Consider the following 26,188-nt stretch of genomic DNA (forward strand, 5'->3'; position numbering starts at 1 on the left):
ACATACCAAACATACTCAAAAGTAAGAAGTTCTAGATACCAAACATACTCAAAACAACTCTCACTTTTACATCACAGCAAAAGCCAACACCACTATCCACCCAAAAGATCACTCCAAATTGCTAGGAGTTGAAATAGACAACAGTCTCAAATATGACATTCACATATCCATGACCATAAACAAAGTCCACCAAAAACTAGGAGCCTTATACAGAAATAAGTACCTTATCTCCACCCTACTTTATGCCTCTCCAATATACACCAACCTAAGGCAATGCAATCCAAATAAACTCGAGACCTGCTACAACAAAATCACCAAATTCACCATCGGGGCATCCTACCGCCATCACCACTGTCTCTCATTTACTGAACTAAGGTGGCTATAACTCCCTCACCTCCTACAATGGTATCAACTCACACTTGCCCACAAACTGGTTAACCAACCACTAAAGGTCCCATCCCTCCAGTATCTACTCCAACCCTATCTCATCACCAGACCACTATGATCCAGCAACAAAAATCAATTACAGGTTATTAGAGCCAATAACACTGCTGGAGAAGGATTATTCTCCAGCGCTATAGCCAAATTATGGAACACCCTCCCCCCGACAATAACCTCTCTACCATCATGCACCCACTTCAAAACTTTACTTAAAGCGCACCTAAAAACATGCTGGCTATGCCCTTGTAACTCTCCCCTCTAACTTCTCCCACTCCATCTACCCTCTACCTCTCTTCCACCCCACAAACTACCTTTGATTGCAGCAAGCTCTGATACTTTCATGCCTATCTACTTATTATATGGCAGTAACTTCTTATTGTAATAATTGTTATATCTGCTATGACTTTGTGGATAGAACCGATGCTAGTTATCTACTGAATGTACAATGTTCTTCATCTGTAACTATGTTTGTAATATTTTAATTGCTAGGATTCTTCATCTGTAACTTTGTCTGTAATATTTTAATTTGTGGAGCTTTTCTCCCCGGGTCTCCGCTGAAAATGGACCTACGTCCAGTCGGACATTCCCGGTCAACAAACGTAAATAAATAAATATTATGATCTGTGTACTTTTACATCCCCCCACCAGCCCTGTTAACTTAAACATGCTTTTATCCATACTTTTTTTTTCTCTTTTTGGATTGTAATGTCTATATTTCTTAATACGTAAAAACAAGAAAGAATAAAAAGGCATCTGTTTGCTTTATCATTATTATCACATATCTCAATATCTGGAAAAAATGCTTTACTATAAAACATGCAATTTATATCAAGAAAACTGTTTATAGAAATATGGTGAAGAACAGAAACTGTTTTACATACAGTTACATTTTATCTGCATCCTCCCTTCCCCTTAGTGTCTTTCCAAACATTAATGACATGAGGATGGGAAAATGCCTTGCCCTCCTTCACAATAATGTCAATAAAAGTGCATTCTTTCCACTTTTGTCTTCTGCAACCATATTTCATAAATGTGATTGATATTTTGTAATCTCACATTTATTCAGTAATTTCCATGCTGCTGGTCTTCTTCCAGTTTTCCTCCATCTCCTGACTCCAGACTCTGTTTCAATTCCAAAGTACTCCTAATTCTTCCAGTCTACTCCAGTGCTTTTTCCTCTGTCTCTCAAACATTTACTTTGGAACACTGGAAAGGATTTAACCGGCAAAATATCTCTATGAGCTTTATTATCAGAAGAATGAGAAGCAGTGTCCTTTTCTACTTGATATCTCACTTTTTGTTGAACAAACTTTTGTGTTTTCTTTTTAGTCTGTTCTGCATGTAAAAATTACTTTGATCTTCCAGGAAAAAATATTCTGAAGACATCTGGATATAGCAGTTTGAATCTCACACCTGCTTTTTGACATTCCCCGATTGCTAGAATAAATTTTCTTCTCTTCTGCCTGGTGTACAGTGAATAATCATTTTCAAAAAATACTCTGCTGGTTCCACCTTTTAATACTTTACCCTTCTGCTGCAGTTTTGTCAAGATCAACTCTTTCTGGTGGTAGGATTATATCTTTATTAATAGAGGTCTTGGCTGCTTTTTTATTTCTAAGATTGAAGCATACACATGGTGTGCCTTTTCTGTAACAAATCTTACTTTAGAATACCAATCCTGTTGCTTATTTTTGCTTTCATAAAATTAATAAAATCTGTCCCTTCCACTTTCTCCAGCACAGCAAAAAAGCTCAGGTTTCCAGAAACGCTATGTCCTCTAATGCTACCATTTTTGAAAACACCTCTTCTTGAGCAATCTCATACCCAAGACAGCCTTTTCTTCATTTTGACCTTTGATTTTTGTAGTTTTATCAGTTTATTTAAATAGTTGTTTAAAACCTCTTTCATTTTTCAGCCTTTTGTTATTTGAGATAATACAGTCCTTCAGTGTTTCGTTTATCTTAATCATCTGTAAGCTTATTTGATTTATTTTTGTTCCCTAGATTAATGAAAACCATGTCTTGCACCAAAGCTGGAGCTTGAACTGCTTTAAGTAAAATAGCTGAACGATTCCACCCAATTAATGTTTTCACTTTGCCTTTTCTAGTTGATTTCCTTTCAGGCTCTCTGAGTTTCCTCTTTGCTGGTATCCAGTAGCTGAATTCATTAAAACTGGCAGAGTTCCTAACCCTTATTTTTCAGTTTCTTTTTTCACACTGGGAGAGCTGAAATTAAGCTATTGATCAATGCGCAGACATTTTGGAAGTCTGGCAAGCATTTTTGTTAATCATGAACTGTGTATAGTAATTTTTTAAAGGAATGCATTTAATATTAAGAGCTATGAGCTGATTAAGAAGGTCTGTTTCTGCAGTTCAAAAAATCCTATAATGTCAGAATCTGAAGAGTGACGTGGAGCAGTTACTGGATAGTGAAGGACTGAAAAGAGAAACTTTTAGTTAGTTGTGGTAAACATTCTGAATCATAAATTGAGTATAGTAAATTGTTTTAAAAGAAATGTGTTTGGTATTAAGAGTTTGGAGCTGATTAAGAAGGTCTGTATCTTCTAGGAATACATTTGATTTTGCCAAAAAGAACTAAACAAGTCTGCATTTTGGAATTTTATTTTTAAGAAGGTTTGATAAGCAATGACATAGATTTTAGTGACAGTAACACTTGTATTAATTGGTGATAGCAATTAATCTGAGTGTATTGTTCATGATTAAAGATATTTTTTTTGTAATCTAGGGTTATGTATATTGTATTAAGAGTGGACTAGTAACCATTGGAATGATTTAGATGAAGCAATAGATTTGTAAGTGAGTTGAATTCATAGCTGACCAAGTCTCAAAGTAAGCAATGTTTTATTAGAGGGAAGCTAGATGAGTCTACTGGGATTTTTTATTAAAATGTTGGGATTATTATGAATAGATTAAAGACATATAGTCATGTTTTCAAGATGTAAAAGTTGTAACAGCTTCTGAAAGTGATAAATATGACTTTAAGAGTTTTACCTATTTTAAACTTGATAATATCACTGGAGAGTAAGAAAGAAATGGCTTGAGGGTTACATGTGAATATTTTGGTAGATTTGTGCCAAATGGTCAGCCAAGCTGGACTCCATTGATTGGTACTAGAACTGAAATGGATCATTTTAAGAGGTGAGAATTTCTATTGATTAAGTGATAAATGTAAAAGTCTGAGAAACTCATGCCACCTGTTTTTGTTGCATGTCAGTTTATTATATGATATTTGGGTAGATTTTGGATGCAAAATTAATTTGGTGAGTTGAGTGTGAATAAGATTATATTTTTAGCAATGGGATTGATAGATGTAATTAAAAACAGATATCTCGGGAGATGTTCATCTTTATAACTGCTACTTAATAACTGCTACTTTAGATAGGAAGGAAAAGTACATCGACTCTCATCTTGTATTGTCCGGAAAACATTTTGCCATTATATATATATATATATATATATATATATATATATATATATATATATGTGTGTGTGTGCGTGTGTGTGTGTGTGTGTGTGTGTGTGTGTGTGTGTGTGTGTGCATGTATATATATATATATATATATATATATATATATATATATATATATATATATATATATATATATATATATATATATATATATATAATATATATGTACATATATATTATATATATATATATATATATATATATGTATGTGTCTACTTGAGTTAGACAAAAGACCAGAAGATCGAAATCCAGAATGCAGAGACGAAAACAACGAAACTGCAGAACACCGAAAAGCGCAAAATTCAAAATCCCGATGATACGGGAGATTGAATTAGTGCTTTTTGTGTTCTGCCATAGGTAATTGTGTGTGTGTGTGTGTGTGTTTGAGTGCATTTGTGAAAGGAAATGCTGTGTGTAAGTGTGTGTTGTGACTGTGGTGTGTGTGTGTGTGTGTGTGTGTGTGTGTCTGTGTGTGTGTGTGTGTGTGTGTGTGTGCGTGTGTGAGGGACTGTACTGTGTGGGTGTGTGTTTGCCTTCTGTATCTGTGCGATCTTGGAGTTAGAATATTAAAGTAGGGGGGTGTAGAGTTGCAGCCCCCCACGTAGGGAGTGCAGGGGGGCTTGCCCCCCTGCCTATCATTTGTGTAGGGTGTAAGCTTACGTGTTTTTCGGTGTTCTGGGGTTTCGTTGTTTTCATCTCGGTGTTCTCCATTTCATTCTTCTGGTCTTTCGTTATTATGAAGTAAACCCATATAAATATATATATATATATATATATATATATATATATATATATATATATATATACTAGTTTTGTAAATAAATAATAAGAAAAATATAAATTAATTCCTGATGTTTAAGCCCTTAAAATTAGGAAGGTCAAGAGGGTGACTGTTTTTGGCTACTATGGAGAATAATAATGATTTTTGTGAGTTTAGCATATTTATTTATCATTTGTTGACCAGGAAAGTCCGAGTAGGTTCCACAGAGCCTGTTTTCAGCAGGGGCCCGGGGAGAAATGCTCCAGATGCATGTCTTTGGAATGTGGGAGAAAACCAGAGTACCTGGAGGAAACCCACATGAACACAGGGAGAACATGCAAACTCCACACAGAAGGCACCCCAGCCAAGAATCAAACCAGAGAACTTCTTGCTGTGAGGTGACAACATTAACCACTGCACCACTGCGCCTCCCAACGTATGAGTGTTTCTGGATAGCCTCAAGAATTTTAAGAATGAATGTGGGCAAGTCAAGTAAATAGAAACATCTGCAAATGCTGTATAAGGGATCTTGAAATTATACAAGTTGGGAGAAAAATAGATAGGTGATTTGATTTATGATATGAAATAAGATTCTTATGCAAGCACTAAATTAATATGCAGAGAGAGGGCATCCATTATTTACTCCATTTTAAATAAATGTAGAGGTTGAAATGTGTTTATTTATTATCAGATTAAAGGATCTGAATAAAGGGTCAAAAAATATTTTAACATTTGATAAAGTCAAGAGGGGATCCACACTTTGCGAGCAAGGTAAAAATAAATTAAGTATTTATGCTATGAAATGCTTCAGAGATTAGCTAAAATTAGCTAAAACACTTCACTATTGTAGGTTTAGAGTGATTCTATTAACCATGTATGAGCTGGCTCAGGGTATCTAACATATCAGATTGTAAGGTGTGATGTCAAGTTTTCTTGCCCAATCACAATAAAGGTTTTTTCACCCATACTTGAGTGGCTCCCACTGACACACTCCCAGGTACTCTTATAAAAGGAAATCCTCAGGATCACTCTTTTCAGTAAGGAACTATGCTTTCATGGTGGTTGTACTTATAGTACTTTTTACTTCAATAAAGTACAACCTTCTAGAATCTGAACTTCTACTACTTTGATTTTTTGCTACCATGGCGAGCAGAGTTCCTTAGCCGAGCTACATTTACGTTGTTTTGCCTGTTTTTTCTGTGTGTTTCATCTTTGATTTCTAGCTGCCACACCAGCGGTTCTTTTCACCAGGCGACCTGACCAGCTGGAACTACGACCTATATACGAAGCCTTTCTAAAGGTTTTACTCAGCCTTCAACCACAAGTGCTTGGGTATGCACAGCCTTTCTCAAGGCTTTACCGGTAGCCCAGCTTCTTCACCGACATCCCACCGTACCTTTATTAAGGCAGCCTACCTGGTCATCCATTTGTTCTTGGCTTCCCTATGGTATTTTATTTGTGGACATATAGAGTTACTTGGGAAAAAAAAAAAGAGAAATAAGATCAACATTTTTGCTACGGCATTTTTCCATTTGTTGGAGTTTAAGTTAAAGTTCCTTTTGTCTGTGTCTCTTTTTTAAGTAAGTGACTTTGCTAATTTAAAGACAAGTGAGCTCAGATTTAAATTCAGGCCAATGAATATTAGGTTTTACAAATTTGGAGAATGATGTGTCTGGGAAGATGCTGAAAAAGGTTTTAACCTGTTGAACTTACTCAGAGCTATGTAATAAAAGAGGATTAATGTTATACTTATTAAGAGGGGAAACTTTGTTAGAGGTGAAATAAGGTTAACTGTACTTTGGATTTTGGAATAGTTAGATATAATTTGGGGTTCTGTTAACAATTTAGATATATTTCTAAGTTGGTTATAGGCTATAAGAACAAGATTTAGAATAGGAAAAATATAAAGTAAATGTGTTGTCTGAAGGGAAAGCAAAGCTTACTGTGTCAGGGAGTTAGAACTCTGTCTGAAGTAAAGCATGATCTTGAAAATATATCACCAGAGTTCATAGACTCTCAGCAAAATCAGTTTGCTACATTAGAAATAAATGGAAAATGGAAAATATAAGAAGAGCAATGGGAAGACATACAAAATATGGGGCCAATGAGACCTTAAATATTGCTAAGAAATGCAGAAAACCTAAAGCAAGATGAGATAGAGGGATAGTCATGGAAGTTAACCAGGACTCCAAACATAATGCAAGATGAGACAAAGGTAAGTCCTACTATGATGCTTGCAAGGAGATAGAAACATAACATGCCACAGGAAGAAATGAGGAGTTGTTTCTTAAACTATGGGAGCTACAAAAACACTACAGTCTCAAACCAGAATGTAAAACATAATGCAGAACAATCAATGAAAAAAGTTGAAAAGACTATGGAAACATGTAAATAATACACTGAGTCATTATACTGTAAAGGTCAAACAGATTATCAACTATTTGAATGTATACCATACGTTAAGTAACCTAAGATGCTGAAAGGGGATGGTGATGCAAAACTGTAAGCTATACAAAGGATAAAAGCACAAAGAATTGATGGAATTTGGGGTTCCTATTATATAATTTGAGACATAATCCTTCAAATGCATCTTGATTGAACTTGAAAGCATGAAACAGCAAAATAGCGAACTGGCATTTAAGCAATTTCTTTCCCTGGGAAAGAAACCGCTTGGCTGCCTCCGTTACTTTGCTGTTTTCCTCACTGTAGTGCGATCTTGGAATTGGTATATTTAAGTAGGGGGGTATGGGGGGCATAGCTTCCCACTTTATGTAATGTTTTGAAGTTTTTATGTATTTATTTATTTTTGTTGAACAGTGATTTTTTTCCCCAGGGAAAAAAATCGCTGTTCTGAGTGTTCGGAATTGTAAGATTTTGCTAACATGGGGTCGATAAATCAGCATTCACTTTTTAAGTCTTTGCTGATTTAATATAGACCCGGAATTCTTAATGAAGTATCACTGCTCTCCCATGCAACTGTTAAAATGTTTACAAAACTCAGACAGGAAATTTGGAAGATACTGTGGCCAACTGTTTTGAAATAATCTGCGTTTTTACCACTCTTCAAGAAAGGTGATCTCTTAGTTTAATTTCTCCAAGTGTTTTGGATTTCTAATGGCATTATGGGAATGGGCACAATTCATAAGTCAGGATACAATTAAAGATAATGAAATTAGTATTGCTTCAGTGTTTGGTATAAGCTAAGAGTACTCTTCTCAGCCCCGAAAATGTAACCAGAAATGCCTACTTTTGTATTTCAGAAGGGGTTACATGTATTTTTAAATTATTTAAGAGTGACTATAAATTCCTTTTTATTAGACCTGTTGATACTCTTATTATTGGATCTGTCTTGGTATCTTTCTTCCAAACTGCTAATATTTTTGCTTGCAAATCCTGGGATTATATGATGCTTTGTCTTTCTGTATGGAAGACATTATAATCACTAAGTGTAGCAATTTCAATGATCAATGCTACTTGCGTCATTTTCATGGACTCCTATAGCTGATATTGAGACATCCATTTTTTTAAACCATTGGTTATGGTAATTTCACATGATATAAATGTCATCATTCTCTATAGTCCTTTGCAGTTCATGTTTCAAATGCTTCTAAGGCACTTTTATCACAATGCTCAGTGCAATAGTCTTACCCCATTATTGCATCTTTCAGTATACAGGCCTTTTGCCATGAGTGCATCACAACAAGCAACAAGATGTGTGAATGTTTCCATTTTTGTTTTGTAGCACCTGAATTTGTCTGCTTCTCTCACATTTTCAACAGATATTGTATACCAATGTGTACATAGTCCACTAACCTGGACCACCATTATTAGCCTTTCATCTTTTGGTTTCAAATCACCTGCCTTTAACCATTCTCCTTAACCATTCTACCATCAAATCTTGGTTAACATATGGTTATTCCGTGAGATTTCTATACTTTCTACTACATTTATGGATTTTTCAATTCTTTTTTTTTTTCATTCTCATCTGATACTTCTAACCCTATTCTTTTCGTTTAAAAGAGAAAAAGTATCACACTGGACACAAAAAATGTAGGTTAGCGCTTTCATTTATATAATACATAAACTTCTTCAGACAAAATTACATGGGGAATAAACATTTAAATAAACAATTAAGAAATGACATCATTTCCTATCCAAAGAAAAAAGTCACAATAAAAGCCTCATTATCCACCAAAATAAAGGACATACCTCAATAAAAGAAAATCTCCAACTACAAAATAAATTACATAAGTCAAACCATCAAAATTATCTTGGCAATGCAAATGCTTAAAAATAATAAATATATGCAAAAATAAGCAAAATCCAAAGTTAATACTCAAAGAACAATGTAAACAAAAACATTAAAAGAGTTTTTATAGAAACACGATAAAAATTATCTATGTAAAGCCTTCAATTTCAAAACACTCATGATGGAAATAGTGTCATTCAGTCCTGGCAAAGCCAAAGCATTCAACTTGAGTTGCCATAAAAGTTCTTTTTCCTCAAGTTGTAAGGAAGCCGGACCTCCCCTATTATTTTCGGCAACCTTTTCAATAATCAAAAAGCAAAATTCATGTGCAGAAAAAGACAAAATATGTCTAGCTAAAGCATTCGTAGCATTTGTTTTAGTAATGGCATAACAATGCTCATAAATTTGTTTTTTAAAGGCCCTATCGGTCTTGCCAACATAGAATGAAGGGCAATTTTGACATAATGCCAAATAAACCACCCCTCTTATATTACAATTGTATTTGTCCAATAAATAATATTTTTTACCATTTATCATAAACATATTGGTTACTAGTATGAACTTACACCAATGGCAGGATCCGCATTTAAACATCCCGCAATGCGGGCGATGACATTTATAATTAGCTGTTTCAAAAATAGCTTTCAAATTTCTACCTTTTTTAAAAGTTACAAGGGGTTGTTCCCCCACATATTTTCTTATTGCACTGTCCTCTACTAAAAAATACCAATTCTTACAAATAATAGCTTTCAACAAAGGTGCATCTTTAGAAAAAGTGGTGATAAAACTCAAGTTACCAAAATCCCTGCTTTCATAATCAACCTGTTGTACTAAAGGAGTCAATATATTAGATGAATTTAAAGTATCATTGGGGCACTCAGTACACTCATCTTCAGGTGAAATTTTGTAACCGAGGAATGGTTTAAAATAACCATGTGCCCTTTTAGATGAAACTTCAAAAATAAGTTCCTCTAATAAATTAACAGGGTAGCCTTGTTTCATAAACATATTTCTTAACAGACTGCACTTATCCAAGAAATCTTCCTCCAATGTTACCATCCTAGCCGCCCTTACTAGCTGTCCTTTAACAACACCCCTCTTCTGATGAAAGGGGTGGCAGCTGGAAAAGTGGAGGAATGCATTTGAATAAGTGGGTTTTCGGAAAATCTTAGATGTAAATGAATGTAATACAAAATTCTTAGCTAAATTTACATCTAAAAATGAGATCTCATTTTCTTGAAAATCCCATGTAAAATTCAAAAAATTGGTAAAACTAGTCACCCTTTCAATAAAAGATTCTGCAGAAAATCTGTCACCCTTCCAAAGAATAAAAATATCGTCCAAGTAAAGGGTGTACCAGGCGGCCTTTTCTTGGAACACAGGGTCTTTAAATAAAAATTGCCTTTCCCAAAATGCCATTACTGTATTGGCAAAGGTTAATCCACAAGGGGACTCCATGGCTACACCCGTTTATTGTAAATAAAATTCAGACTCAAAGAGGAAATAATTGTTAGCTAATACTAATTCCAATAAGTATATGACCAAGTCAATCTGATCTCCATCCATCTTCTGGTCTAACAAAAAATCCCTGACCCATTCACATCCTAAGTCTTGTGGTATACAAGTGTAAAGGTCACATACATCGATGGTAAAAAAGTTGAAATCTCCATCAAAAGGAAAACCATTTAAAGCTTCCAAAAAAGCCCAAAAATCCTTGCAAATTTGTTTCTGATTTTTTAGTAAATCTTTTAGTTTGCAGTCAATGAATCTGGCGCACCCATAAGTGATAGACTGCCTGCCATCAATAATGGGGTGAAAAGGGGGTTTATTCAAGTTCTTATGCACTTTTGGCAGCCCAAATAATATAGGAATAATTGTGTGTGCTATGGTAAGAAAATTGAATAAATCAATGTCTATACGGCCTTCAATAAATAAGTCATTAATAAAAACCTTTAAATTTATGATAGGCCCCATTGATTTCATTGAGGGAAACCCTCAAATAAGCTGCACTATCCAATAAAGTTAACATATCAGTAGTATAATCAGCTTTATCCATAAAGACCAATCCACCCCCCTTATCTGGTTTACAGATTCGGATATTAGCAAACTTTAAACTATTTAAAGCATCTTTTTCACTGTTAGTAAGATTCTCATCCAAATAATTAGATGGATGCCGTGCGTTTAACAAACGTCTAAAATCATTCTCACATATTTTTTCAAATAGTGAAATAGAAGGATGTAAGGATGGGTTAAAAATACTAGCCACTTTAAAATCCCTTGTGAGGCTGGAATTATTAGCAAGCATCACATTCAAATTCAATTTCCTAGTAAAAAACTTTAAATCGATCAAAGATCTAGCAATATCGCTCCTGAATGCAGGAACAAAGGAAAGACCTTTTGCAAGAATATCAACAAGCAATGGGTCAGGTTTAAATGAAGAATTGTCAAAAATTTTAAAGTCCTTAGTGGCATTTGTTATAATAGTCACACAGTCTTCTACATTAGCAATTTCAACAATAGGGTCAGAGCCAAGAACCAGAGGAGTTATCTCTTCTTCCTGTTCTAAAATTTCTTTTTCCTTTGATTCTGAAAACGAGGGGCACGTTGTTGCCCCGCATTGTTCACTTTCCTCTGATTCTGAAAAACCTGCTGTTGATTAGAATTAGAGCTAGAATTACTGTTGCCATTCCTATTAGCAAGTCTTTCACTTCTTCTGACCGGAGAAGCAGTGTTTCTATTAATAGCAACAACACCATTATGGTCAGCAATGTTATTATCCGGTTCAGAATGAAAATCATCCCCAAAGGCATCAATAACCACACTAAAACTATCGTTCACATTAACCACATGGTTAGAAGGAGGTAAAGGATAAGCAAGCCCCTTATCATATGCTAGCGAATCCCTATTTAGTTTCTTTATTTTATTCTCTCTGATTTTATTCAAAGCACTATCAATGCTAGAGAAAATACGTAGGAAACCAAATTTATACCTTTGAAATTCTCTATCAGACCTGATCTCATTGTCCAAACCTGTCAACTCATTTTGTAAGTAGTCTATCTGCTTATGATAGTTCTTAATCAAACATTCAATGAATTCCAGCCCCTGTTGGTCAAATAAGTTCAAAAGTTCTTTGTGGAATGCAGAATTTAAAATGATGCCAGTGGGGAAACGCCACTGCCGAAGTCCTTTTCACACATTCGGTGAGGTACTGAATTTCTATTTGATGCTTTTTAAGTTTAAATAAATTAATGTCAAAAATGTTTAGGTTATTAATCAGAGTATTCTCATTGTCACAAGAATGCCCTGCTTGTGCTTCTGGTGTAGCCTTATTTAAAAAACTTGCCGGTTCTTTAAGCCAGTTATTCAAGCAAGGCAAGACTGAAAAAGTACTTACAAGATTGTCGCGTTCATTATTCAACGTCGAATTAACGTTCGCAACATTTCCACAAGAAGTCCGGATGCCAGGACAAGGCAATGAAATAGAGTTGGAGGTATTTGAAGCTGAAAATCCCCGATCCTGCAATCCTGGGGCAACCCTTGAAGTACCAGCCACCGGCTGCTACGGTAAATCACTTGGAGAGCCGTTACTAGCGCTTCCGGGTTCACAAGGCAAAACTCCTGCAACTTGGCTTGCCAAGGAGTCAACGCGTTGAGTCAATAGTTCTATCAACGCTGTAAGCTTCCCAAAACCACCAGATTAAAAATCAGATGAATGAGCATTATTACTGGATGGTGAACCTGTAGTTTCAAATAACGATTGTGAACCAGTGGCAATACAATTCTCCATAGAAACCACGAACAAACGAGTACAAAGCAAAAACTAAGTAAAAATAAAAGAGAAAAAGTATCACACTGGACACAAAAAATGTAGGTTAGCGCTTTTGTTTATATAATACATAAACTTCTTCAGACAAAATTACATGGGAAATAAACATTTAAATAAACAATTATTGATGGCAGGCAGTCTATCACTTATGGGTGCGCCAGATTCGTTGACTGCAAACTAAAAGATTTACTAAAAAATCAGAAACAAATTTGCAAGGATTCTTGGGCTTTTTTGGAAGCTTTAAGTGGTTTTCCTTTTGATGGAGATTTCAACTTGTTTACCATCGATGTATGTGACCTTTACACTTGTATACCACAAGACTTAGGATGTGAATGGGTCAGGGATTTTTTGTTAGACCAGAAGATGAATGGAGATCAGATTGACTTGGTCATATACTTATTGGAATTAGTATTAGTTAACAATTATTTCCTCTTTGAGTCTGAATTTTATTTACAACAAACGGGTGTAGCCGTGGGGTCCCCTTGTGGAGCAACCTTTGTCAATACAGTAATGGCATTTTGGGAAAGGCAATTTTTATTTAAAGACCCTGTGTTCCAAGAAAGGGCCACCTGGTACACCCTTTACTTGGACAATATTTTTATTCTTTGGAAGGGTGACAGATTTTCTGCAGAATCGTTTATTGAAAGGGTGACTAGTTTTACCAATTTTTTGAATTTTACATGGGATTTTCAAGAAAATGAGATCTCATTTTTAGATGTAAATTTAGCTAAGAATTTTGTATTACATTCATTTACATCTAAGATTTTCCGAAAACCCACTTATTCAAATGCATTCCTCCACTTTTCCAGCTGCCACCCCTTTCATCAGAAGAGGGGTGTTGTTAAAGGACAGCTAGTAAGGGCTAGGATGGTAACATTGGAGGAAGATTTCTTGGATAAGTGCAGTCTGTTAAGAAATATGTTTATGAAACAAGGCTACCCTGTTAATTTATTAGAGGAACTTATTTTTGAAGTTTCATCTAAAAGGGCACATGGTTATTTTAAACCAATCCTCGGTTACAAAATTTCACCTGAAGATGAGTGTACTGAGTGCCCCAATGATACTTTAAATTCATCTAACATATTGACTCCTTTAGTACAACAGGTTGATTATGAAAGCAGGGATTTTGGTAACTTGAGTTTTATCACCACTTTTTCTAAAGATGCACCTTTGCTGAAAGCTATTATTTGTAAGAATTGGTATTTTTTAGTAGAGGACAGTGCAATAAGAAAATATGTGGGGGAACAACCCCTTGTAACTTTTAAAAAAGGTAGAAATTTGAAAGCAATTTTTGAAACAGCTAATTATAAATGTCATCGCCCGCATTGCGGGATGTTTAAATGCGGATCCTGCCATTGGTGTAAGTTCATACTAGTAACCAATATGTTTATGATAAATGGTAAAAAATATTATTTATTGTACAAATACAATTGTAATACACGAGGGGTGGTTTATTTGGCATTATGTCGAAATTGCCCTTCATTCTATGTTGGCAAGACCGATAGGGCCTTTAAAAAATGAATTTATGAACATTGTTATGCCATTACTAAAGCAAATACTATGAATGCTTTAGCTAGACATATTTTATCTTTTCCTGCACATGAATTTTGCTTTTTGATTATTGAAAAGGTTGCCGAAAATAATAGGGGAGGTCCGGCTTCCTTACAACTTGAGGAAAAAGAACTTTTATGGCAACTCAAGTTGAATGCTTCGGCTTTGCCAGGACTGAATGATACTATTTCCATCATGAGTGTTTTGAAATTGAAGGCTTTACGTAGATAATTTTTATCGTGTTTCTATAAAAACTCTTTTAATGTTTTTGTATACATTGTTCTTTGAGTATTAACTTTGGATTTTGCTTATTTTTGCAAATATTTATTATTTTTAAGCATTTGCATTGCCAAGATAATTTTGATGGTTTGACTTATGTAATTTATTTTATAGTTGGAGATTTTCTTTTATTGAGGTATGTCCTTTATTTTGGTGGATAATGAGGCTTTTATTGCGACTTTTTTCTTTGGATAGGAAATGATGTCATTTCTTAATTGTTTATTTAAATGTTTATTTCCCATGTAATTTTGTCTGAAGAAGTTTATGTATTATATAAACGAAAGCGCTAACCTACATTTTTTGTGTCCAGTGTAATACTTTTTCTCTTTTATTTTTACTTAGTTTTTGCTTTTTACTCGTCTATTCTTTTTGTTTGTTTGTTTTTTGTTTTTTGTTTTCTGGCACATTCAGTTGCTGTCTAATTTTTATCAGCTTCTGGTTTGATTTCCATTCCTGCTTAATACTGAAATGCTTCTGCAAAACTAAGCAAAGATGTCATCTTAGACTGCTTTTCATCATGATTTAAACTTTCATTATGTTAGGATAGGATGAGTTCATCAAATAAGTATGCAGTCTCGTAACTACAGATCTATACATGAAGTCAATTTCAAGGAGGCCCATACCTTCTTCAGAGGGGGAATATACAATCTTGGCATATACAGGCTGTTATATATCATATGATCAGCATGTATTACTTTCTTGTTTTCTTATTTTATTAACCATACACATTTTAGCAATGTGACACTTTTAGTAATATTTACTAATTTTATATTTTATAACCTTAGCAACAATCTGTTGTTGACATGCTACAGATTTTAGTATAATTCTTATTTGTATCATCACTATTTTAATTTGTTAATATTATACACTATGAGAAAGTTTTCAACTGAAATCCAGCATTATAGAGGTTAATTACGTATTTAAGTTATCAGCCTAGTTGATTGGCTTATTTGAAAGTATAAAAGGAAGTATTACAATGTCATTTCTCATTCTAGTCTGATGAAGCGGATGATATCTGTGAAAGCGCTTACTTGTTTTACCTTGGAATAAACTATTTTGTGACATTCATTCAGCCATGTGGAATCAGTGTGTTTTTCCTAGTTTTCAATATATGTTTTGGTCTTCTGAAGTATTCCTTACTGAGTTTTATTTTTAATATAATTTTTATTATTTAATTTTATTATTTTTATTATTTTTATTTTTAATATATATTTTATGAAGGAATTGTTAATTTTGTGCTTTGCCTTTATATTTATGTACATATCCTTTACATTTTTCTGCTTTTGTTGATATCTTTAGTTAATTACAGGCCATAGTATACAATAAATTCATGTATATTTTGATACTGAGCATTATTTTGCCATGTCTATCTTTCTAAGTATTTTTGATGATATGATCCCTTTTCTGTATTGTTCTGACAGTGATATTTCTTGCTTTATTTGCTTCATAGTGTTCTCTCTTTGATGCTTCCATGGTGGCATTCTACTTGTTTCTTTCCTTTTCTCTGTTACTCTACACTTTTGTGGTAACACTCTCCCCAGGATTCACGAAGCCTCCGTGTAAGAGTTATAACTCTTACACGGAGGCTGCAGTTAAACGGAGTGATGTCAGCATGCTTTGCATATTCATGAGAGCATGCTGAATCACACCTAAGTCTAACACGGTCCGTGTAAGACAGTACGGGGCGTGTCCGTAGGCCGAGCCCTGCAAGCGGACACGCCCCCAGAAGTGTAAAAGTGCCCAAAGTAAACACCCACAACAGAGTCCACGGAAATGTGAATAAACACAACACAGCACATGCCCCCACAGACTATAAACATAAAAGATATATAAATGAACATGTTATATATTTTTTTTAAATTGTAAAGATGTTTAACCATGAGTGCGCTCATTTGCGCGGGCGTGCCCGTAGCGCAGCTACAGTTAGCAGTCAGTGGGAAAGCATATAAGAACTAAATATGCAAAAAAAGCCAGGAAGCAATAGCGTAGCGGTAGAGATGTTGGTTAAAGAGCAGGCATTCATGGTTCAAGCCCCCACAACACCAATTTTTTTTTTTTTGCAAAATGAGCAGGAAACAAGTCCCTGACAAATATGTACACATAAAACCACAATTCATGTAAAATGTAATGAAATAGCCCATTTATATTGCAGACATGTGAGGTAACAAAAGAAGAAAAAATGCCAGATGTGCTCATAGCTGAGCTACAGTTTAACAGAGTGAGTGCATGTGCCCGTAGATGAGCAGTGGTCTAACTGGTGCAAAATGAGTGCCCGTAGCTGAGCAGTGGTTTAACATGCTGAATCTATGTGCCGCTAGCTGAGCTGAGCGTAATATGTGTGCCGATAGCCAAATGAGGCTTAAACCAGCGTACCCCATTTGCGCGGAGCTAACCGACGGGCAACGTTGAGCAAGCCGTATCAAAACTGCCTTTACACAGACACACCCCTTAGCATGTCTAGACAGTCATGAAAAATAAAAAGCGGTGACCAGATTCGAACCCAGGATACTATACACCAAAGTCAAGGTACAGAACCACCATGCCACGACAGCAGTACCTGTAAATGCAATAATAGCTAATATATAGGAATGAATACAAACTACAGCATGACAATGCAGATTTACTGAAGTTGATACAATTCCAAAATGGCCAATCACAGATATGTGCGGGAAAAACGGACTATATAAGGCCCATAGGCGGGAATACACAGCATAAACGATTATAGAACAGACCTGCAGGCAGAATGTCAGGAGTAGGAGAGGGTAGTCGCTTTCGAGCACAGAGGTGGTGTGTTGAGGAGTCCAGGTACATGGCCTGGCTCCTAGTCCACAATCATGAGGCCCAACTCATGCAGGGCCAGGTCCTCTGGGGAGCATGCAGGGCTGAGGCGTGGGACCGGTTGGCTCATGATCTCACCAGTGCCACAGGGATTCCAAGGACTGGTGAGCAGTTTCGTCACCACCATGCGGACCTGAAGAGACGCAAGCAGGACCAACTGAACCTTTGGATCCAGGAGGCCCGGCAATCACCCAACGCCCCACCACTGAGTAAGTAACATTTAATTATGTATGTAAAAAATTAAACTAGCTGATATTATGGAGATGTGTATTCCAATATTGCTTCATTTATATTACAGCTGCAGGTGTCCATTCTGTGAACCGCAGAGCCTATGGCGATAGGCTGGTGCGGTTGCGCCACCAGGCAGGTCAGTAATCCACTACCAGTAACTGTAAAGAAATATAAAAGTATGACAGTCAGCAAAAGAGTGCAGTGTAGTCAGTAAGGAATAAAATCTGCAAGTAACAGTGTGAAAGTGTATGCAAGTATTGCTTGATTACAAGAGTTTTCAGCCTGTAAGTTTAACCTAAACATGAAACTGTCTGACATATATTCTGAAATAAAATGCCCTGCCTGTAAGAAAATAGTACACAACCTGCAGCAGGCTGAAAAGTATAGCTGCAGAAGATGATGAAATCACATGTGTGAAATATATCCCTGTGGAAATACTGAAACATGACAGAAGTGAGACTGCTGGAATGGATTGTAATAAGTACTGTTAAAACATGTCAATAAAGCCTAGAAGTACCATCCTGAATAGTAAAATGAAAGCAAGTGAGAGAGTGTGAGAAAGTGCCATGAATCCAGCAATACAGTAGTAATAACCCCTGAATAAAGTATACTGCAGTCAAGACAGAATGAAATGCATGTGATATTCCAAACCAAACAGCAAAATCTGTTCAAAGTGTTGCTGCATCTGGAATGCGTATCCCAAAATCAGGATATGTTGCTCTCAGTCTGCAACATGCAGATAGAATGTTTGTCTGATATACCAAACATCCACACTTGTCTACAGCTATATAAAGCAAATGTAGCCCCGATGTAGCTGAACAAAGCTGGATATGAATGTGTATGAAGAACCATAAAATGTACATTGATGTTGCATTAACAGTCCTATCACCAAGTTGAAATAGTTATCACATAGGAAACTGTAGTTAGAACAGTAGTGTGTATATAACTGTAGCTATTAGAAATGTACAGCATATGTATTGTTATTCGAAGGTGTTAATATTACTTTCTTCACCCCACCCTATAACTACATATAACCCATTCCACGTGAAAATGGTATGTGCAATCACAATTAACACCCCTGGACGTTTGTCCTGTTGGGTCATATATATTTGCATGTCTGTTGATGCATCTGCCCTGTTCATACATCCACACCTGATGGCCTGTTGCCATCAATTAACCCTGCATGTTGTTGGACTGTGTATTTCTGTTCAAATTATGCATGTGTTATGCACGCTGTTCAATGGTGTGAATATCTGGGTGTTTGGTTAATGGGAATACTAATGCATGCTGTTGCAACTAATTGTGAATGGTATTATATGTCACTAACCCAAACTGTCATGACATAATGGAAAACATAGTACGACAGGGAAGGCGGGTTCCAGCGGACCCACCTTTCCCACCTCAGCTGGCGAGTGCATCTGGCACTAGTGCCGAGTCCGGACCCTCCTCCGGTGGCCCTGTGCCACCTGCGGGTGGAAGCGCTGCAGGGGATGGGGCTCGCCCCCCCTCTGCAAGTGTGGCCAGAGGAGATCCACCACTCACCCTCCGTAGCGTCCGGACTGTGGTGCGTAGGTAGATTCGGGACTCTGTCCTTGAGCCCCTACGCCAGCTCGAGGCACGGGTGGCGCAACTAATGGGCATGCCTGTTGCCCCGCCTACACAGCCCCCAGCACAGCCCCGTCCTGGGCAGTGAAGGAACAGTGGCAACTGCCTATGGGTGGGGATATCAGTTCCACTGTTGCCATCTGTGGGCTCATGGGCTCTGGATATCCAAACCTCCGTCCCCGTCAATTGTGTAACCCCCCCACACATGTCATACACCGCCCCTGTATGCATCTTGTTTGTCTTGTCTATTTACCTACCCAACCTACCTCCCCAGCTGTACTGACTACCTTCACCTGACATACCACTCTCACCTGAAAAAAAAAAAAAAAAAAAAAGGGCACTCTGTACCCACAAAAAAATTACGCCCCATACATAGCTGCCCATTCCGCACACATGTCTACTGGACATGGAACCTATCAATTCCAATTGGCTGTACAACAAGTATTATTGTTGTCCTGACACCTCTCTCAGGGGTGGAAGGTTTCAAATGTCACACCAAATTACATACATATGCACAGCTGTTGCTGATGAAGAAATGGGCAGCTATGGGACTTACCTACATCCCTCCTGCACATCCCAAGCTTGTTTCCCTACTGTCTTACCCTCTTTGTGACCCCTTTTTCACCACTTTCCTGTCTCCCCATTTTCTTTTCTTTCAAAGAAAATAGCGCGGGTGTGCGCAAGAGTAAGCACGTTTAAGTGGTTGTAATCAGGTGTGCGCTTGTGTGCGCGGAGCTAACCGCCAGTGCGCATGTGTGAGCTCCGTGCAAATCAGCGCTAGCCCGGTTACAACTGCTTAAAAGTGCCTTAGTCACTTTGATTGACAGGTCCTGTACTCAGTTCAAAAGCAAAATAAAATCCCACTGTGAGTTCTGAACCCAGGACCTTGGCAACTGTAGTCTGCATGACTTACCACTAAGCCATGACTCTTATACAAGAACATTGTGCTAAAGTAAATATATCATGTAATAGTAGGAATGAATGTAAAGGGAATAAGGATGTGTAGTACACAAAGCATGACATTTAGAATTACTATCAAAACTAGTGGATTTCCATAATAGTAGTGTGTGAACAGAAACAGCCATGCTAGTTGGAAGCTAGTAGGTAATAATGTCACTATAGCACCTTGCAAGACTTACGCATACTCACAGCAGGATAAGCACTGCCCATACCTCACAACCTCTTAAAGGAACACATCTGGACCAAGTAATAAAATATGTGGAGCAAAGGCCCAAAACCAGGGACACATTACAAATAATGTTACAACAAACGCAGACAGTTCAGAAACTAACAGGGTCTACACTTTGTGGGATGTTTGGAAGGGTATGCAGTCTGGAACTTGAATGTTTGTCACCATAGTCTGACTTGAGCCCAGAGTGACATGCCAGAAAAAGGTGTGCATGAGATATTGACCAAAATATGAGGCAGAAATGTGGACAACCTGCAAATATCTGTACACATGACGGGTCCAACACCACCATATTTGAATACTTAAGAGCCTAGACATAGCAACAGTGAATGACCTACAGGGATGCCCCACAGACCCCATGTGAAATGTACAAACAGTAGGCAGAAAGGTGTAACACATGCAATGGTAACTATGGAGTCCGGAAAGTATTCACCACTTGCTAGGCAGAAAAAGTGTACTAATACATATGCTCATGCTAACCCACAGTCACAACTGCAGCATACCAGACATTTTAATGGGTGTACCCCACTGATATGTACCATTCCTTGAGGCACATAACAGATGAACCTGAAAGTCTCTGGGGCCTGCTCAGCAGCATACTCAAATACCCTAATAGATGTCAAGGCCCACACCATGGCCAGACCACACTGCATGCTGTAACACCCTAGCAGATATAGCAAGCATTCCAAGGTGTGAATGTACATGGAAAATAGGAAAGCTACAGCAGCACACTACAGTCAAGACACCTAGCAGGCATACAAGTAGTGACTGTAAAGGGCAACATTTGAACCCTTAGCAACAGAGTGCAAGCAAAAGTGAAAGGAAAGCACACACACACACACACATTAACAGTAGTAGTAGTTGTAGGTGTCAGTGTACATACACAGTTAGTACAGGAAACTGGAGAAATGAATGGAGGAATGTTAATCTACAACACACCTGGAAATATGAGAGAGATACCAACCTTTACACTCACAGAACATTGTCCACAGCATAACAGCATGGTCCCTGCCCTTAACATCTGAAAGGGCTATGCCTGTCTCACACACCTTTTTATAGCACTGTTCTGAAATCACAGTGAGAACTACAATCAGTACACAACTGGCTGCATGCAATTAGCAAATGCTGGCTAACAATTGGTGCAGAGGCCATCTCATGGGCATATGCAGATACCTACAAAAGTATGCTGTACTCCATGTCCACGCATGCAATACTTTCATTGCACCCTGAGAAGGACGTGAGAGACAGAGAGAGAGAGAGAGAGAGAGAGACAGAGACAGAGACAGAGACAGAGAAAACTGCAATTAAGCAGACAGAAACAAATTGTTCAGCAACAGCTACCTGAAAGCTGACAACTGGGAAGTGGAGCAGCAGGACAGAGAACCAGACAGCAACACAAGCAGCTGTGACAAACACAGGTAATGTAAAGTAATACTATAAAGGTCTACATACTGTGAACCCTCCATATGTGTCATTGGACTGTATCCATATGTATATGAAGATGTGTAAAGGGCAGGGGACATACAGCAACTATCAGTGAAGGCTGTACATACATTTGTATGTGAGGGCATCTATGTGCACATATCAATGCTGTTTGATTGTAGGTTGTAGTGCCATGTACAAAGTAGGTTACACAGTTATGTATGTTTAGCAGTATGTTAGTGTGTGTATACAGTATGGTAGACAAATATGTTGATATACCTGTCTAACATATGGATACATATGTATGTATGTCAACATATGTATGTGTATATATATATGTATATATATATATATATATATATATATATATATATATATATATATATATATATATATATGATATGCATATATGTATACATACATAGAGAGAGAGATGTAGGAATACATAGACAGATGTAGATAGAATATTGTACAAACATATCTATGTAATGCACACATACAGATATAGATATATGTAGATACATATACATAGACAGACTGATCTGACTACCTACATGTATGACTGTATATGACGACCTGCAACACAGCCTGTCCCACCCCCCCTGTCACTCACACCCCCTCTGTGCCCCCCACATCTATAGCAATATATGTACATCAATATATATATGTGTATATGTATACGGACATATATATATATATATATATATATATATATATATATATACATATAGATATATCTATATATATATATATATATATATATATATATATATATATATATATATATATATATATATATATATATATATATAGAGAGAGAGAGAGAGAGATGTATATACATTCTGAGTGAGGCACATGTGTACATATGTATTGCAACAGGTGCCTGGTGACAAAGGCATGGAGTGAACACCAGTGTCAAATCCGGAGTACCATACCACATTCCAGATCACCTACACCAGTAACCACCAGATATGTGATTGGCTGCCCACCACTACATGTGTCAGGTGTGAACAGGGTCATAAATGTGTACAATAGTGGCCCCAATGATATTCACAGTGGCACATTATCCCTGGAATACCTGCACATGGTATGTGTCAGCGGACATGGTGAGTCAGCTATGGACATGTAGGTCGGTGTACCCCTCCACACCACATAATGGATGCCATGGTATGGACCTCACATGACAGCTACAGATATGTAGAAGGACACAGTGACATGTACAACACTGTGACAATGCACTCAAACACATTACCAATGCACAGTGACTGACAACACCACAGAGTACACATATGCTACCCACATAGAGGTTACCACTCCCGGATTTACATATGGAAGTCACACCCATGACAGATGTCCAACAACCATAGTAACACCTCACACCATCCACAACCTAAATGTCTGCTGTGTGTCGTCCGTGCCACTGCAATAGAGTGCACATGTGGAGGTAAGAGTTCCTACCCACAGATAAGACATACCCTGCAATAAACCACACAGTATTAAGAAGCAAGACTCCCCATGAGTACATGTCACACATACCCCTGCTGAATGTTAGTCAGATAGGTAATATGCCATATGAGTCACCCTGTGTAACTGTGTGACAGCAGCAGGTACCATCACACCACATGTGTCACAATGGTCAGGGTAGCAGAACAGTACGCTGCTGTAGACCCAGGGGCAATAGCATATTGTATAGTATTGTATTGTAATGTAATGTATTGTGTTGTATTGTATTGGTATGTTGAGATGCCGCCTTCGTGGAGTGGAACCACTGCTGCTGTGTGCCAGTGTACAGGTACATATCCTGTAGTCAGGCTAGTGTTACATAGCACTTCAATATGTGTGTTTAGCTCCTGTCAGAGTTTATGTAGCATGCAACTGGGGATACCATCAGGTCCCATCCATGTTGTGTATTCTGCTGTCCTGCGGGTGTCTCTCACCTGGACATCTGTGATGACAGGGAGGTTACAGTCAGCTGGGATAACTATGCCTTATTTCGGGGGAGAGGGCGGGGTGACACCTGCACTGAACCTGTCTGCCACAATGTTGTCAATATCTGTGGTGTCAGTGAAATATTTGTTGTTGTGTACTACCTATGGGCATAGAGGATGGCTCCTGACCAGGTTGCTAACATAATTGAAGAAGGCCTTCTGGTCATCTGTAGTGTCACTCTTGATTTCCCTCTCAAAGTTGCCCATGTATTTTGTATGATGGAAAATAGATCCTTACCAGTGCTGCTCAGACATGCCCTCCCTTTACTGAATTATGCTCTGTCTTGCAGTAGCTTCCATATTCTGTAATACAATCTGTCTATGGCTGGGGTCAACCGGACAGGATGCTGTCCCTTTGTGGAGAGTGTCTTGGTCATATATGGGATTGCATGATCCATGCATTCTCGGAGATGTCTGTAGAAAGCAATTGTGTAGGGGTCAGCATTGTGGGTTGTATCTGCCACTGGCCCAGTGGGCTGAAAGGATACCATATCACTGTTACAAAGTGTAAAGTTTGTATCTGTAATTTTATGCACTATAGTCGTTTGTGCTGGTGGTGGAGGTGGGATATGTATATCCAGGGCAATCAGTGTGTGGTCAGCTCACAGTAGTTGACGATGTAGGCCATACAGTACCTAGATACAAACCCCAGAGTGAGGAGGTGCTCTTGACCTGAATCAGTGTTCTGACTGCTGGGGTTTGGTAGTATGTCGTATGGAGTCTGCCAGGTACTGTTGCACAGTTGCTGGCTGAGCACTGATACCTGGCCATCTGCATGTGTATCCACCAATAGACAGACAGATGCTACATATGTGAGATATGTTGTATCATAACAGTCGAGTAGCATGTGTAGTATGTGTGCCAAATTCTGCTGACATATATTGCTGATACCAGGTTATTTTCTTTCTCAGGTACATGGCCCACCCGCAGAATCCCACCTACTCCACAGCTGAGGATGAGGAGATACACCAGAGTCTGGTGCGGGATTATGCAATACTCTTTTCCCGCTCCAGCCAGGATCAGCAGGAGAGGGCTGCACTGTGGCGAGACCTTGTCCGTCGGGTAAATGACATAGGCATGCATAATAGGACATATGAGCAGGTACGACATCACTGCAGTGATTTAATCAGACATGTCCGTCAGCGTGCGTCGGATATCCACAGGCAACAGGTCGCCACAGGTGGTGGGGTGGCTACACATCCCCCACTCACCAGACTGGAGGGACTACTCATGAGTGTAGTGGCTCCAGTCCACCAGCAACAACAATTGCAGCAGACATGCATTATGATGGAGGCTGGAGCCACACAGCAGCAAGACAGTGAACGTGCAGGTAATATGTCATATGTATAGTTGACTGTTGTGTACACTGGTAGTTAATGCATGTGTGAGGTGTGTCCTTGGTTTGTAGCTGTCACCATAGTATTTAATGTGCAAGTGTGATATCCTTAATATTAGCAGCTGACCTGTGAAAGGTGACTGTTGTACTACTGACCTGTATCATACTCAGTAACAATGGCACAGTTGTGCCCACTGACATTAGTTTCTTCACGTCCGCAGGACCCTCTGGTATAACAGCAATGCAGCCTATCCATGCTGGTGAGTGTGTATTAACAATTCCTGTAATTGTGTTAATAGTAATAGTACTATTTGGCTCACTTAGTAGTGCTCTTTGTATGCATGTAGGTGTGTCTGTGTCTGTGTGTTGATATCACGCATACTGAGTACTGTACAATTGTGTGAAACTGTGTGCATGTGTGCATGTGTGCATGTGTGCACGTGTGCATGTGTGCATGTGTGCATGTGTGCATGTGTGCACGTGTGCATGTGTGCATGTGTGAGTGTGTGCACCTGTGCATGCGTGCATGTGTGCATGTGTGCACCTGTGCATGTGTGCATGTGTGCATGTGGGCACCTGTGCATGTGTGCATGTGTGCATGTGTGCATGTGTGCACCTGTGCATGTGTGCATGTGTGCATGTGTGCACCTGTGCATGTGTGCATGTGTGCATGTGTGCACCTGTGCATGTGTGCATCGCTGGAAATGTGTAGACATTGTAAACTGTGTTTCCTGTTTCCCTCCCACAGGTTCTGTTGCTGCTCTGGTGTCATGTAGCAGGGAACCTGAGTCAGGTGCCGTGGGTACTGATAATGATGACATCTGTGTAATGGCACAGGAAGGTATGCCAGGGTCCGCCATTGGTCAGCCGATTGACAGTACACAGCTGTCGACCCCATCAATGCACACAGTTATCCTGCCAATACACCCTTTGTCACCAATGTCCCTAGGTAATGGACAGCATACAGTGGGCATTGACCAGGGT

Source organism: Protopterus annectens, chromosome 3.part1 (genome assembly GCF_019279795.1).
Source record: "Protopterus annectens isolate FY-2018-M chromosome 3.part1, PAN1.0, whole genome shotgun sequence".
NCBI lineage: Eukaryota > Metazoa > Chordata > Ceratodontiformes > Protopteridae > Protopterus > Protopterus annectens.